A 13,374-nucleotide genomic window follows, 5' to 3' on the forward strand; every position below is an offset into this window, starting at 1 on the left:
TAGGGGCATTACTTTTCTACCTTTACATGTCCGAATCTGCCACGTCTGTGTTTTTCTCACACAACCTCTGTGATAATTCCAGAGCAAATTACCTACTGTTTTTCAGCAAACTCAGTGATCCTCTGAGAAAACTAATCCCGTCCGAATGCGAATGTCTGTGATTTCCGGCGATATTTTATTTCACAACGCGTTTCCTTGTCTGTTTTGGCCAATGTGAATTACCGTAGATGCTCTTAAATATAATACTTTCACCGCATGCATGTTTGATATATTTGCTTCCCGGCAAAGAAATAGTAATTATAAAAAAAATAAAAATAATAAAATCAAGAGCCAGATCACGTAAACTATTAATACTGGCTATTGTAATATCAGCATCAGGTAAGATTACTCACGTTCATTTATGCACAGTTACATAATGTTTTAATTACAGATGTACCTTTATGAAAATTAAACATGGGTTTAGCCTACTACAAAAAAAAATAAAAAATAAAAAATAAAATAATAATAAATACAAATAAAAAAACAAGTTAAACTAAAGAAACCACACATTAAAATGGTTTTGCTATACTAGCTATTTAGTATTTATTGTGTAATAATACTAATGGTAATCAATCCGAATGACTATATGCAATGCACGCATACAGAGCGCGTGATCTCTGTGACCCCCAGATGCACAAAACAGACCCTCCCACCTCTGTAATAAACATGGAGATGTTAGTCCCATGCGAATTGGTACATGAAAATTGGAGACGTCATGTGGTAAGAATCGAAACTCAAACGTAGTTTAAGCCGTCCGAATAGGGCTTAAGACTCGATGGCTGCTCTGTCAATTCTTTGTCATCAGTTAGGAACCTAAGTGTGCTATTTGATGGCAATCTTTCCTTTGAAAGCCATGTTTCTAGCATTTATAAAACTGCATTCTTCCATCTCAAATATATATATATATATATATATATATATATATATATATATATATATATATATATATATATATAAATTACAACCTATGCTCTCAATGTCAAATACAGAAATGTTAATTCATGCTTCCATGACCTCAAGGTTAGATTATTGTAATGCTTTATTGGGTGGTTGGTCTGCACGCTTAATAAACAAACTCAAGCTGGTCCAAAATGCAGCAGCTAGAGTTTTTACTAGAACCAGGAAGTATGACCATATTAGCCAGGTTATGTCAACACTGCACTGGCTCCCTATTAAATATTTCTAATATTCAAATCCATTAAAGGATTTTTAGGCTGCATTAATTAGGACAACCGGCACTGGGAATACTTCCAATAACACACAATGTACTTGCTACATCATTAGAAAAATGGAATCTATTCTAATATTAGTCTGTTTCTTTAGTATTCCCAGCTCACTGTAGCCCCCAGATTGAGTCTGTATCCAGATCAGATGGTCACTGCAGTCACCCGGATCCAGTACGTATCCAGCCCAGTTGGTGGATCAGCCAGTGAAGACCTTGTCTCCTAGACGGCCACCGCGACAAGACCACAGGAACAAGATAAGTCCTCTGCACAATGTGGTTTTGCTGCAGCCTGGAATTGAACTGCTGGTTTCGTCTGGCCAAAGGAGAACTGGCCTTCCATCTTCTCTCCTCTGCTCTTCTAATACATCTGCTGTTGAGTTCACTTACCTCTGAGTTCCGAGTCTGCTTACTGACACCACTCCCATAATAGTTGTCACCAATCAAATTAATGCACAACTCAGATTAACTGTGTGTAATATTCTAATACAATTATAAAGTTTTAATTTTATCACAAATAAATCTTTCAATGAGTAAAACTGACTGTGTTTATAGTATTATAGATTACACAACATTATAATATTATTTTCAAATTAATTTTTTAATTAATATTATTTTAAATTATTGTCCCTGGATCAGTAGAGTACTCTTGTAATAGAGTAGCAGTGGCTGGAATAGATTTTAAATATCAGTTCCACTTAAAAAGATGCAATCTAATCCTGTTTGACAGACTAGGGAGCAGGTTTATTTCATGTAAACAGGATTAGATTGCATATTTTTAAGCAGAATTGGTACTTAAATTCTGTCTGCTACCACTGCTCCTTTATTACAAGAGTATACTACTGATCCAGGGACAATAAATGAGAATAATAATCATTTAAAAATTAATTTAACGATAATATAATAATGTTGTGTAATCTATAATACTATAGACACAGACAGTTTTACTCACTGCAAAATGTATTCGTCGCAAAATAATTACTTCATAATTGTATTACACATGTTATACAGATAATGTAGAGTCGTGCATTAATTTGAGTGATGACACCTATTATGGGAGTGGCTTGATGGAGTGCAGGAGATGCAGATAACATGATCTTGACCCTTAAGAAACTTTAATGCTGTCACATAACAAATCTGTACAAATATAATATTAAATGAATTGCTAATTACTACACTGAAATAAAAATGCATTGCTGATCATGGTTTCGAGTATCGATACATGACCCCTTTTAAACCAACCCATGAACGCGCAATTATCTCAGATAACTCAATCTAGCCATACTAATCTTCAACAACAGGTGCGTTCGAAAAACCGAATTAGCAAGATACTGATTACTGCGATGATATCATCTTGGATGTGACATTTCATCTCGGATGTAATAAGCAACGTATGAAGAACAGGCCCCGGGGGGGTATTCTAAAAAGCAGGTTATTGTAAGGTCTGTTTTGGGTTTTGTTTCTTGTTCATTGTTTTCATGTCTTTTATTTTGTAGTTTGTTTCATGCTGTTAGTGTCATGCTTCCCTTGCCCTCTTGTCTTCATGCTATTGGTTCCTCTTGTTCATTGTGTCATGTTCTGATTGGTTGTCTTAGTCATGTGTCTTGTTCCCCATTGGTTTGTTCTTTTCATTTGACCTGTATTGTTTTTTATAAGTAGTCATGTTTTTGCCATTGTGCGTTGTCTTGTATTAATGTTGTGACCTGCTGTTGGTGAGTCTAGTCAAGTCTTTGTTTCAAATTATTATATCTTTGATAACACCATATAAAAAAACTACAACTGTATTCCAACAAACATCACCCAAAAAACACTAATCATAAAAGAATACACAACCTCTACCATGAGCCCAGCAGTTTCACGGCTCCACTGTCTTCGTCAGGGTGACAGGCCTATAGAGGATTACGTGAGTGATTTTTGTGAACTTTGTTTTCTGGTGGCTTTTAATGAATTCATGCTTAAGGACATTTTTCCAGTGAGTTTAAATGAACCCATTCGTTCTCAGTTGCCTGGGGGAAAGATTTGTTGGTCACTGGAGAGATATATTGACTACGCTTTGTTGCTGGCTGGTTCACCCCTTACCCGTTGGGATGGCTGATGAGGAACCCTGTAATTTTGCACTACCATCCGCACCAGAGCACTTTCACATCCCAACTGTTATGTCTGGATTTATTCATGTCATCAGAGTCTATGAAGCCTGCTTGCATCATGCCTGCCAAGCCAGAGTCTGCTCACGTCATGCCTGCTACTCCAGGACCTGCTCACCACATGCCAGTTAAGTCACAGTTTACTCATATCATGTCTACCAAGTCACAGCCTGATCACATCATGTCTGCCAAGCCAAAGTCCGCTAACATCATGTCTGCTACCCCAGGGTTTGTTCACATCACGCCTGATGCGTCAAGTTCTCTTCACATCACGTCTGCCAAGCCAAAGCCTGCTCACATCATGCTAGTGACTCAGGAGATTCTTCACAATATGGCCACCACACAAAAGTATCTTAACAAAATGGCCGCCCTTCTAGAGTCTCATCATGTCTCAGCTAATGTTCCAGAGTCTCGTCCCATCATGGCTGCCATTTCAGAGTCTGGTCATTCCACGCCTGAAGTCCCCGGCCAAGATGGCCGCCACGCCTGAAGTCCCCGGCCAAGATGGCCGCCACGCCTGAAGTCCCCGGCCAAGATGGCCGCCACGCCTGAAGTCCCCGGCCAAGATGGCCGCCACGCCTGAGTCTCGCCATGTCATGGCAGTCACAGAGACTGTTCCCGTGACCTCTGTGCTTCCTGTAATGGCGGTTGCCATTTTGAGCATGTGGGCTGCACACTGCACTCCGGAGGCCTCTCCGGTCCACGAGTCTGCTCCGGAGGCCTCTCCTGTCCACGAGTCTGCCTCGGAGGCCTCTCTTGTTAAAGATACTGCCCCAGAGGTGGCGGCATCCGCTGCGGTGGGCGCTTCGGAACTCAATGTCTGCCTTGTCACGGCCACAGAGGTCGTTCACAAACTCTCTGCCTGTCCTGTCACAGCCAAGGAGGCCATACAAGAACTTTCTGCCTGCTCCGTCACAGCCAAGTGGTCCGTCCATGTCTCTGCTCTGCCTTGGCTTCCTGCTCTGCCAGTACCAATCGGCCATCCTGCTCTGCCTGCTCCGCCATGGCTCCCCGCTAGGCCTGCTCAACCATGGTTCCATACTGCTCTGCATCTGCTCCACGGCCCAGGTCCCCCTGTACTCCATTGTCTGTCATTTACTCATGATCCTGATCCACTACTTCTCCTAGCTCCAGGCCCGCCTTTGCTCCACACTCCAGATCCTGTTCCTCTTCATGGGCTTGGCCCTCCATCCCACCCCCTGGACTTTTGTTGTTTTGTGTGGTTTAGGTGTCTGGAGCTGCCTTCTTGAGGAGGGAGGGGGAGGGGTGTAAGGTCTGTTTCAAGTTTTTTCGTGTACATTGTTTTCATGTCTTATTTTGTAGTTTGTGTCATGCTTTCCTTGCCCTCTTGTCTTCATGCTATTGGTTCCTCTTGTTCATTGTGTCATCTTCTGATTGGTTGTCTTAGTCATGTGTCTTGTTCCCCATTGGTTTGTTCTTGTCATGTGACCTGTATTGTTTGTTATAAGTAGTCATGTTTTTGCCATTGTGCCTTTGTCGTGTGTTAATGTTGTAGCCTGCTGTTGGTGAGTCTAGTCTGTTTCTGTCAAGTCTGTTCAAGTCTAGTCAAGTCTTTGTTTCTTGTTTGGATGTTTTGGATTACACCTTGTAAATGAACTGCACTTGGGTTCTCACTACACTTGCCTTCAGTGGACAGATCATTACAATTATGTGACATACCCTGTATGGGATGAAATCAGACTCAAAAATGATTAATAGATGCATGCACAACTATCCATGTATTGCACACATTTTATACATCTATCTTACTAACCACAAACAAATGCCTTTCAATTTGAGTCTGTGGAATTCAGGATTAAATGATTGTGCAGAAATTTGTACAGATTCAAGATTTTATAACCAGCAGTGAAATGTGAGTCAGGTCCTCTCCATGGACAGAGCAATTATTAAAGAATACAACACAGATGAAAATATACATAAATATAGGTATGAAAGAATGAAATAAAAGTAAACAATAAAAATATAAGAATAAATTTAAAGCTGCAAACAGCAATGAAAGGCCCTCACCCCCAGGCTCACCAACACCCAGTGGCTGTTGGGAAAACAGTGAACGGTAGGCAATATGCTTTTAAAGTGGTTAATGTTGGATAAATGCATCAAATTCACTTATGTGTGCAAAACTTCCTGCTGCCAGTTGGTCGCGCTATGAATATAACCGGATATTGACATGTAGATTTCCTCAGGCCAGGACTCTTACCAAACATGTGAATTTTGGGGCAGATTGGACATTGCATTTTTTAAATTAGTGTAAAACAAGTAATTTCCTGTTGCGAGCAGGTGGCGCTATATCTATAACCAAATATGAGCATGTAGATGTCTTCAGGCCAGGACTCTAATCAAACTTGTGAAGTTTGGGGCAGATTGAACATTGCTTGCCTGAGTTACAGCAACTTCCTGTTTCACTGCATTAGTAGCATGCTTTAGCACGTAGCTAAGTGTTGTTAGCATGTTTTAGTATGTTTCTAGCATGTTGGCAGCCTATTTAACACTTGTTGACACTTTTTAATATGTTCCTAGAAGTCTATAATAGTGTTAATCATGTCATTTCCTGTTGCCAGCAGGAGGTGCTAAGACTATAACTCAATTTGGGCATGGGTGTTTGTTCAGGACACACCACCTATCAAACATGTGAAGTTTGGGGCAGAACGGACATTGCTTGCCTGAGTTACAACAACTTCCTGTTTCACTGTATTAATAGCATGCTTTAGCACTTAGTAAATGCTGCTAATATGTTTGAGAATATTTCTGGCATGTTTAGCACACAATGGCATATTTTACTGTGTTGCTAATAGTGCATACCAGTGTAAAATATGTCACTTCCTGTTGGCAGTAGGTGGCGCTATAACTATAAGTAAATATGAGCATGTAGATGTCTTCAGGCCAGGTTTCTAATCAAACTTGTGAAGTTTTAGGCAGATTGGACATCGTATGCATGAATTACAATAATGTTCTGTTTCACTGCATTAAGACTACAGTATACTTTCATGCACATTATTTTCTATTCTATATTTAATTCTACAGTAGACATTTTTTTTATATTTAGGGCCCGAGCACCGCGGTGCGAGGACCCTCTTGGAATTGCTCAGTTTCTTCTTCTTCTTCTTCTTCTTCTTCTTCTTCTTCTTCTTCTTCTTCTTCTTCTTCTTCTTCTTCTTCTTCTTCTTCTTCTTCTTCTCCAAAGTAAATCGCATTTTTGAGGGCCTAAACATGCTCCAAAACTCACAAAACTTTGCACACACATCAGAACTGGCGAAAATTTACATCTGATATAGGTTTTCGTCAAGGGGCGTGTCCCTGGCGGCCTGACAAAGTTTGATGTTTTGCAACTCAGGCAAGCAATGTCCGATCTGCCCCAAACTTCACACGTGTGATAGGTGTTCTGCTCTGAACAAACACCTATGCCCAAATTCAGTTATAGTCATAGCGCCACCTGCTGGTAACAGGAAGTGACATTGTTAACACTGTTATGGACTCCTAGCAAACATATTAAAAAGCGTCAACAAGTGTTAAAAAACATACTAAAACATGTTAGCAACACTTAGCTAAGTGCTAAAGCATGCTACTAATGCAGTGAAAAAGGAAGCTGCTGTAACTCAATCAATGTCAATCAATGTCTAATCTGCCCCCAAACCTCACATATTTGACAAGAGTCCTGTCCTGAACACATCAACATGCCCGTATTTGGTTATAGTCATAACGCCACCTGCTGGCAACAGGAAGTGTCATGTTTAACACTGTTATGGACTCCTAGAAACATATTAAAAAGTGTCAGCAAGTGCTAAATACACTGGCAACATGTTAGAAACATACTAAAACATGCTATTAGCACTTAGCTAAGTTTTCAAGCATGCTATTAATGCAGTGAAACAGGAAGTTACTGTAACTCAGGCATGCAGTGTCCAATATGCCCTAAATTAAACAAGTCTGATAAGAGTCCTGTTCTGAATACCTGAGTCCTGTTCTAAAATCAACATGCCCGTATTCGATTATAGTCAGAGCGCCACCTGAGAGCAACAGGAAGTGACATGTTTAACACTGTTATGGACTCCTAGCAACATAATAAAAAGCATCAACAAGTGTTAAATAGGCTGGCAACATTCTAGAAGCATGCTAAAACATGCTAACAACACTTAGTTAAGTGTTAAAGCATGCTATTAACCCTCTGGAGTCGATTCACGCGTATGCGCATGTTGAGGCATTTTCTCCTGGTAACCCCGAAAAGAACTTAAATTACACTTTCAGTTTTGATCGTACAGATAAGAGCAATACATCAATCAAATCTGTAAAGGGTCTACTTTTATTTGTATCCACACATAATAACAACAAAACTTTGTGCATTTAAAAAATAAAGAAAACAAACAAGGTGCGCTGTCAGCAGCCTTGGTCTGCGGTGATCTTCATTTCGAAACGCGTCATTAAACTGAACTGTAACTCAGTGAATACTCAACACAGAGACATGAGAGAGATATCTATAGAAAGCTTGACATGTCTACTTTTAAACTAAGCAGGTGCTACCAAAAACAAATACTCTGTGATAAAGTAATCCATATGAAAACAACGCGATGTCCATCTTTCAAGTCTCCCTTCATTATACCTAATGCGACCACACCCACGCGCCGAGCGCGCTATTGAGATTATAATCATCCACTTGAAACTTGCGGCGGGTAACCGCCCTCATCAGAGCAAACAAAGCAGCGAGAGACTGTACTTCACGTTTTTTTGAATGTTACTGTTCACTTCGCGCTGAGAGGAATAAGACAATTAGACCGCTGAGAGGAATAAGATTTGGATTACCTCAGAAAGAAAAAAACTAATCGGCTTGACCCAGCAGAGATAAACATGAGTAAGTCTTTTTTATTATTAATCTACTTGTATTAGTTTTCATATAACTTTGTACACATTTTACTAGTTAGACTTTTTCCAAACTGTAATTCCTGACTAAATGTATAATCAGGTGAAACATTATGAAGTTTCATTTACATCATCTCAGTGTTTCACCATGGCAGGATGTTTTTTTTTTTTTTGCTTGGTTTTTTTTTATGTTCTATAACATAGACAGTAATACGATATAAAAGTAATATGAATTATAATGTTACTAGCGTAATGCCAGTAAGAACCGGTTCGGTTCTGTATGGTTCGGTACGTTTTAGATACAGCAAAAAGAAAAAATTGACAAATAAAATTTCTTGATTTTTTTTTAAATGTTTTATTTATTAAAACTAACAAAGTATGATTTTTTTTTTTACATTGAAGAATGATGGAGCAATACTTTACCCATCTTCTATGGTGTTTTCTTAGCAGCATACTGTATAAAACAAAAACAGCTCCTTATAAAAAAATGAAAATCTTATATTGTAGTAGTTATGAACAAATGCAAAGAAAATAATTGTGTTTTTTTTATGGAACTCTATAACTCTTTATATGGAGTGTGTTTTTACTCAATTGTTAAGTTTTTTTTTTTTTCAGAAAGATGAGAGTGTCCACATTTTCTGTGGACAGCACAGATCTGCTTGATGTGACAATGTCCCCAGCAGTGGAAAACACCCTCTCGCTAGGAACAGAGGTTCCAGGCACAGCCAAGTAACGCTGTGCCAACATGGCAAAATGAGGGTATACTGTAAGTGCTCATGGGTTTTCCACCATTTCAGTGGATCTGCATCCAGGGGAATAGAGTCCACTGCCGTGAACAATTTCATCTCCTCCTATGCCATTTTGGCCACAGATTTGGGGCTTGGCTCATGATGATGCGTCATGAACATTCCTCCAAAAAGTTCAGTCATGGCTGATTTCTTTTCTCGTGGAGGTGATGTTGAGGGCTCCAAGTCCTCTGTCTGAGTCTCCATGGAGGTTGCTGGCTCTGTGGTGCCTGTAGCTTGCTCCTTGAGAAATATAAACAACAATAATCTTTGATACATGCATCATATAATCCATAGCATGGGATTCACTACAAAAGGTTATTATAAATCACACACACAATTACAACTGGATCATCATTTTCATAGGAAGGACCATGGACGCAGATGCAGAGGACTCGGTGCACATAAGGGTTGTCACAGTTTTCAAGGGTTTCAAAACTGAGTTGACATTCTCAGCCAGTCTCATTTTGTTTTCAGACAATGTCATAATGTCTTTAACATTTTTCTTCACAGTTTTGTCTGTCATTGCAGAATACACTGCAGCCTGCTGTTCAATATATCTTTCTATTATATATCATAGCTTGAATTCCATCTAGTTGGCATATCTTGGATGAGTTTGTGAACAGGAAGCTGCAGCAACTCCTGTTTTGTCTTCAACACGTGGGCCACTGTTGTGCTTCTGTGAAAAAAAATGTCACAATCTTTCTGATCGTGCTAGGAGGCGAGAGATCTGCTGCACTACCATTGCTTTCTGCGATGCTAGATTAATGACATGGGCAAAGCACCCTATTTGTGGACCAAGTCCAGCAGCTCCAACAACAGCATTAACTATATTCCTGGCATTGTCAGTAGTTACAGGAATAGTTACATTAGCTCTCTCCAACTTCCACACTTCCACTGCTTCTGTCATCCCTTTGGCCAAATCCTCACTTGTGTGACTCTCAAGGGGGCGTGTCTGAAGAACGTGGCTGTTCAGCTCCCATTCATCGGTAATGTAATGTGCCGTTACAGTCAGGTAGCTTTGTGTAGCCCTTGACGTCTAGCCGTCTGTTGTCAGAACAACAACCGCTGCTTCTTCCAACAATTTCTCCACTATTTCTTCTTTTTTTTTTTACAAAAAAGGAAATAAATTACGGCCTAAATGAAATAGGCTCGTGAAGGAATATTTTAACGGGGCTCAATTACATTAAGCATGTTCTTAAAACCTGCGTTTTCCACTACAGAGTAAGGTCTCATATCTATAAATGTACCAATCGCCACGGTGATGTCTTTTGCCCTGTTTGAATCAGTTGGAAATGTCGGTCTAAATGCTGCGGGGATAGTTTGTTGCGTGTATGTTTCTCCTTTTTTTCGTCTTTTCCCAGATACTGACACAATAAGGTGATGTCGGCGTAAATGAGTTGACATGTTTAAAGTATTCCCGCTGGTGTACCCTATTGTCATGTAGCAGATGCGACATACTGTTGTTTTTTTATCCACCACTCTCTTGCCATCACCATCATAAAATACAACCAAAACAAAATACACCCAAACAACAGAAGTTATCATTAATGGAGGATTTTCTATTTCTGGTCTGTTAAACGCATTAGCCATATACACATATAAACTTATTTAGCACACAAGTGATGATAAATACAATAAACGTGTTAGAAATTATGCTGTTCTTTCAATTAATAAAAAAATCATCTCTTTCCAAAATTAATAATAATAATAATAATAATAAATGTTTTTTTTGAGTAGCAAATCAGAATATTAAAATGATCTCTGAAGGATCGTGTGACTGGAGTAATGATGCTTAAAATTCAGCTTTGATTGTTCATAATAAACTGCACTCGCAAGTGAATCTCAGGTTATTTTGTGGGAATAATTAAATATATTCTAAATAAACTACAAACATAAAAATATATACAATCATTTTGTCCTCACATTCTTTATTATAACTCTTCTCTCTCAGTCACACACCTGGCTAAAAGGCTCGTTATGCAGCTCATTATGTGGGCCTTTGTCTTCTCAGGTGTGAATCACACAAATATTCATGATAGTTGACACCTACTCGCATATGCCCTTTTGAAACAAAAAGTGTCTTAGAAAATTTAAATCAATCTAATGTTTTCTGTGAGTGAGTAAACAAGATGATTTTCACATCATTTTGAAGCAAAAATTCCAGGCAACAAGCACCAGGTTTGACAGTCTTGTGAAACAAATGTTTTGTATGTGTTTTATGACCTTATTTCAGTGACTTCAAAATTTTATTTTTTTACTAACCATGCATAAACGTTGTTTTCTCTAAAACACAATCATGTACATACATGCTATTTACATATTATTGTAGCCCAGTTTTTACTGATTACAGTGTTATTAGACTTTAGCCATGTATCTATTTATAAGCATCTGAAAAAAGCACAAAAGTCAGGGGATGTCAAAACGTCTCCAGGCCCCCAAAACCCCCTAGACCTCAGAGGGTTAAATATTAAGACACAGAGGAATGTACAAGAGGCATATATGCATATGTGCATTCTACAGTAGTCTTAAATATTAAGATATTAATACACTTTCTATGGCCCCGGAATAGAAAGTTTTCAGGATTGCTGGTGAGACCCTGAATTTTCTCAGCTGTCTCAGATGGTACAGTCTTTGCCTGGCTTTATTAACCTGTGTTTGAATGTGGGTATTGACCAAGTCAGGTCCTCTGAGATGTTTACACCAAGGTACTTGAAGCTGCTCACCCTCCCCACAGGGGTCCTGCTGATCATAAGAGGAGTATAGGGCTGCTGCTGTCTCTTCTTGAAGTCAACAATCCACTCTTTAGTTTTGCTCACATTCAGAGAAGAACAATTGTCCTGGCACCAAGTTTCTCTACCTCATCCAAGTATGCGGTCTCATTATTGTTGTGAATGAGCCCCAGAACCACAGTATCATCAGCAAATTTGATAATAGATGTGGAGCTGTGGGAAGACACTAAGTCATGTGTGTAGAGAGAGTAGAGCTGGGGACTCAGGACACAGCCCTGTGGGGCTCCTACGTTCAGGGTAATGGAGCTGGAGATGAACTGGCCTACTTTCACCACTTGAGGTCTGCTGGTGAGGAAGTCTTGAATCCAGTTGCAGAACAGTTTAGATCGAGGTCCATGAGTTTAGAAGCAAGCTTGATGGGGTCTATAGTATTGAAAGATGAGCTATAGTCAATAAATAGCAGCCTTACATAGTTCCTGATATTGCTGTCAATGTGCGTGAGAGAAGAGTGCAGGACGTGAGAGATGGCATCTTCAGTGGATCTATTGGGGTGATAGGCAAACTGGAGAGGGTCTAAAGAATCCGGGATGGAGGAGCAAATGTAGTTTTTTACCAGTCCCTCAAAGACCTTCATGACTATTGATGTGAGAGTAACTGGATGATAGTCATTCAGACAAGAGGGTTTATTGTTCTTAGGCACAAGGATGATGACAGATTTTTTAAAGGAGGTGGGAACCACCGAGGTAGCAAGGGACTCATTAAAGATGGATGTAAACAAACCAGCAAGTTGATCAGCGCTGGACCTCAGAACATGGCCAGAAATCCCATCAGGTCCGGTTGCTTTTCTGTTGTACACTCGCTTTAGGGCCCCCAAACCTTGTCCTCCGACAAGGTGATTACATGCATCGGGGGTCACTGAGCTGAAAATTAGACTCTATTCATTCCCTGTATCTGAGTTTGGCGGCACTTACTGCGCGTCGGAGAGCATAGCACGAAGCTTTGTACTCACTCATGTTTCCCGACAAAAGACTGGTGTTGTATGCAGCAGTGTGTTTGTTTACTGCTGCACGGATTGTCCACCCACGGTTTCTGATAAGAGAAGGTCCTTATAGTTATTGTTTCAGTTGCTTGCTCGGCTAGTGTGTTTACAAAGCATAATGCTACATCTGTAAACTTGCTGAAGTCAGATGAACTTGCCCGAAACATGTCCCAGTCTACGTCATCAAGAGCCACCTGTAGCATAGTTTCTGAATGGTGGACCAGCCACCCTCTGCACCGGGGGTTCTTGAACGAGCTTTGTTTATATTCCGGTGTGAGGAAAATATAAACAAAGCATGGTCTGATTTGCCAAAAGCCGGTAGTGAGCGAGCTTTGTAGGCATTCTTAAACTGAGAGTAGCAATGATCAAATGTATTCGGACATCTGGTTGGACAGGATACATGTTGATAAAAGTTTGGCATAACCTGCCTGAGGTTGGCTTTGTTAAAGTCCCCAGCGATGATAAGAGCAGCATCAGGAAGTTTGCTGATGTTGCCACTGAGCGCATCGTGAAACTTAGACAAAGCCAATCTCGGGTCTGC

General features: G+C 39.9%; 1 long non-coding RNA gene across 1 annotated transcript; it reads left to right on the top strand.

Moving 5' to 3' along the window:
- Positions 1-2,931: 2,931 nt before the first annotated feature.
- Positions 2,932-5,084, top strand: LOC122143678. The gene is made up of 3 exons (XR_006159309.1): positions 2,932-2,973; positions 3,085-3,164; positions 3,264-5,084. It is a non-coding gene; the product is annotated as an uncharacterized LOC122143678 (long non-coding RNA).
- Positions 5,085-13,374: the final 8,290 nt, after the last annotated feature.

The sequence above is a fragment of the Cyprinus carpio genome, unplaced genomic scaffold (assembly GCF_018340385.1).
Source record: "Cyprinus carpio isolate SPL01 unplaced genomic scaffold, ASM1834038v1 S000006481, whole genome shotgun sequence".
Classification (NCBI taxonomy): Eukaryota; Metazoa; Chordata; class Actinopteri; order Cypriniformes; family Cyprinidae; genus Cyprinus; species Cyprinus carpio.